The sequence below is a fragment of the Schistocerca serialis genome, chromosome 1, assembly GCF_023864345.2.
Source record: "Schistocerca serialis cubense isolate TAMUIC-IGC-003099 chromosome 1, iqSchSeri2.2, whole genome shotgun sequence".
NCBI classification, from domain to species: Eukaryota; Metazoa; Arthropoda; class Insecta; order Orthoptera; family Acrididae; genus Schistocerca; species Schistocerca serialis.
Window position 1 is genome coordinate 127199690 of NC_064638.1, and position 4313 is coordinate 127204002.

Genomic DNA, 4313 nt, shown 5'->3' on the forward strand with positions numbered 1-4313 from the left:
CGTCTGCTTCGAATTGCAAGCTTTAGATTGGCAGTAAGCATCTCACTGTAACGTAAACTGTTTATTATTGTGCTCCTCTCCCCATAATGTTCCAGTACTAGATCGTATGTGTCCCAAATAACGGTAAGCATCAGTTTTCCTGCGGACGGTTGGGTCTTGAACTTTTTCTTGCACGGCGAATTTGAATGTTTCCCTTCAATACTCTGCCGTTTACTCTTCGGCTCGTAATGATGGATCCATATTTCGTCACTATCAATGATCCTGTCTAAGAAATTGTTCCCTTCGTTACCATAGCGATCCAAATGTTTTTTGCAGATGTCCAAGCGCGTCTGTTTATGCAACTGAGTGAGTTGTTTTGGACCCATCTTGCACAAACATTATGAAAAGCAACTCTGTTGTGGATGATTTCATAGGCAGAACCGTGACTAATTTGCAGACGATGTGCCACTTCGTCAATAGTTAATCGTCTGTCAAAGAGAATCATTTCACGTGAACGCTCAATGGTTTCTTCATTTGTGGCGGTAAACGGTCGTCCGGCTCCTTCATCGTGCGTAACACTTGTGCGACCATTTCGGAATTTTTCAATCCATTCGTAGACACTCCGTTGTGGCAAACCACTGTTCCCGTACTGTACCGGAAGTCTTCGATGAATTTAGGCCCCTGATACGCCTTCCGACCAGAAAAAACGGATCACTGGACGTTGTTCATCTTTGGTGCAAATGGACATCGGAGCAGCCATGATTAACAGCACGGCAGCGATAACGAAACTAACCTAGCATCTTGAAAATTGCAAAGATATAACAATAAATAAACAAATATTACCCTCGTACATTGATGCGTCACAACATTGTGACCACCGCCCGCCACGAGACATGGTCGCGTTGCAGAACGACAAGGAAAGTGTAGCAGAGACGAATAGGGAATCATTGTAGCCACCATACAAGTCGCAAATGGGAAAATCCGTTGACGTAAGAGACCTTGAAGAAGGGCATATTGTTGTGACCCAACGCGTGTTCTCTAAATCTATCCGTCAGGGTTTCGGGAGAATTGCCCCGTCTTCCTTCCAAGAATTCGCACTGATGTGCGAGAGCATTTCTGTTACAGTTGACAAGTACTGAACCGTCCTGTTTCATTGCCAACAAATTCGCCTCGGAATGCGTTCCACGTATATTGTTATTTCTGCTTGATAAGAACTCTAAACAATATCTGCATCGTTGGGTTCAGGGATTTTAAAAGTAGTACTTGTCTCACAGATGAAGTGGACTGTATTTTATTTCTGAATAGCCTTCTTTTTCCGTGTTAACATTTGCGCTTTTTGCTTGATGTTCGGAGGTTTAATACGACAGGCCAAGGTGATGAACACCGATGATCTAAAATGAATTAGCAGATACGCCTTGTCATTGTTAGGGCATAGTTCGGAAGAAAATTCCCCAGAAAATACAAAAAGATAAATACGACATACATGTGTTAATGTAAAGATATCATACAGCCTTTAACGTCACCTACTCGCTCTAAATGTTTGCGTCTGATATTATATATTCTTCCGAGGCATGTAACTGTGAGGCTGCCTTTGAAGTCGGTACATGTGATTCGATTTATATATACGGATCGAAAGGAAAATGAGTGTGTCCTGTCACCAACAACAGCAAATGTATTCCCGCGTTTGGTTTGCTGCCCACTGTAGCAGCCGGTACGGAATGAGTGCGTTAGAGTAATCAAGGGAAAGTAAGTAAGTGTGAACGTAAAGCACTGCCAGTGGTCGCTCCAGTTTAATATGCTTAGCACCTGGCCTCGTTACTCGACAGTAGAGCGTTCGTATCCTTCGTAGAGCACGAATAAGAAATTCTTGTACTGATAGCGAAAACATTGCAGCGAACACGAGTAGTGATACAAGTTACATGATGATTTTTAAGACTGAGAACTTGCTTGCTGACAATACAAAGGAAATTTCTTCCCTCTGTTGAGATACGGACAGCAGAGTAGAATTAGGCTGTGTGTTATAATACTCCAAGACAAAATGTTGGTGTTACTTCGGCCATCATACGTTGAGACGTGTTTTGTCATCATTTTTATCCATATGACATCCAATACTCGATAATGGTCTTCTATTCGGCGTTTTTGTGTGTTACTGACTTCAGCTACGTCTGTGTGGGCATCCTGGTGGTGTTGCGAGCATGCAGTAAGGAAAGAATGTTAAATGGAAGAGAGACGAATGGGCGCTCATTACAGCTAAGATACAGCCCGGAAACGATGAAATCCACCAAGCGGTTTTGAGAAATCTCACATTGATGTAGCGCTGTGGCTGGAAACAAGAATCTCTGAAATGGTGAAGCTGTCGTGATCACCTGTGGGAAGAGGTTGAAGGATTGTGAGATAACGTATAGGCCGAATCATATTGGACGACCACGTCGCATCAGGTCTGAGGATGCCCCACTGTGTAATCCAGGACAGGCAGCGACCTGTGGCAGATCTGATGACTGAGTATAATGCTGGTGGAGGCGCAAGTGTTTCGGAGCACACCGTTCATTGTTGGAGCTCCATCACACGACCCCCTACGTGTTCCTGTGTTGCTCCAATGACACTGTCGGTTACGAGTGCAGTCGGCACAGCATCACTGAGTTTTCACCATGGAACTGTGGGAGCAGGTTCCTCTGCCATGTGATGTTTTGGTGTGAGTTTGTTAGTGTTTTGACATCGACAAGATTGGCTTCAGAGATATATGTTCTGTGACGTCACAAGAGACAAAAGAAGATTGTCTTGTTTTAGAGAGTTGTAAATGTATCGTTGCTTAGGTAACATGCCGATTCATGTCTTATAAAATTGTATAATAAAGAAGTTTTGAGTTCTTATTAGTGTGTGTTTACCTTAGTTAAACACCGCCAACAAGTGGTGACCCCGACATTTCCGGGTTTGCACAGCGAGCTCGCATTACTTGTGGATGCATCAGATTTTGTAGCTGGTGCTGTGCTGCAACAGTGGCAAGATGAACAATGGAAACCTATTGTATTCTTTTCAAATAAGTTCACGATGGCACAGAAGAAGTATTCCACATATGACAGAGAACTACTTAGTATACGAGGCGTGTTTTTTTTTAAGTAAGTACAGTTTTGAAATTTAAAAAAGACGTGCTAAGATATCTCAATAATTTTATTTTTACATGAACGCCCGTACCTTAATCTACGCACTGACGCCATTACAGTCTGATTCTTCCTGGTTTACGTAGTGTACAGAGTGTTTAAGATGCCTCCGACTGTGAAGTACGGGCTGTTATAACATTTCTTAGTGCTAAAGGCCTAAAAGCGATCGATATTCATCGTGAGATCTGTGCAGTTTACGGAGAAAATATTATGAGTGATGGAATCGTAAGAAAGTGGGTGAGAGTATTTAAAGATGACCGCACAAGTGTGCATGTGAACAACGGAGTTAATGAAAGTTTGGTGAAGGAAGTGGACAATAAGGTGAGAGAAAACAGACGCTTTACGATTTCCTCCTTGCGGGATGACTTTCCTAATGTTTCTTGTAGTGTTTCGTATTACCGAAAATTGTGAGCACGTTGGGTACGGAAAATGTTGACGGATGTGCACAAAACCTAACGTTTAGACAGTGCATTGACTTTCCTTGAGCGGTATCACAACGACGGTGATGATTTCTTAAGCCAAATTGTTACGGGCGATGAAACGTGGTTGGCCTACGTCACACCAGAATCAAAGCAACAGTCCATGGAAGTTGAGCAACGGCATCGTTTTGCTGCAAGATAATGCACGCCCGCAAGTGGCGAACCAGACTTAAGATCTCATCACATCTTTTCGATGGGAAACTCTAGATCATCCTCCGTACAGCCCCGATCTTGCGCCCAGTGACTACCATTTGTTCCTGCACCTGAAGGAACACCTGGACGGTCGGCGTCTTCAAGACGATGACGAAGTCAAAAAAGTGGTGATGCAGTGGTTAACAAGTCAGACGGCAGACTTATATGAGGAGGGTATTCAAAAACTGGTACAACGTTATGACAAGTGCCTCAATATTGACGGAAATTATGTCGAAAAGTAAAGTACAGTCTTTCATGTAAAAATAAAATTATTGAGATATCTTGGCACGTCTTTTTTTAATTTCAAAACGGTACTTACTTAAAAAACACGCCTCGTATATATCACTGTCAAGTATTTTAAATATCTGTTAGAAGGTAGAGAATTTGTTATTTAAACTGATCATGCCCCTCTAACATATGCATTCAAGCAGAAGAATCAGAAACCAACGCCAGTCCAATTACGTTATCTGCAGTATGTTTCACACTTTACAACAGATTTGCGACA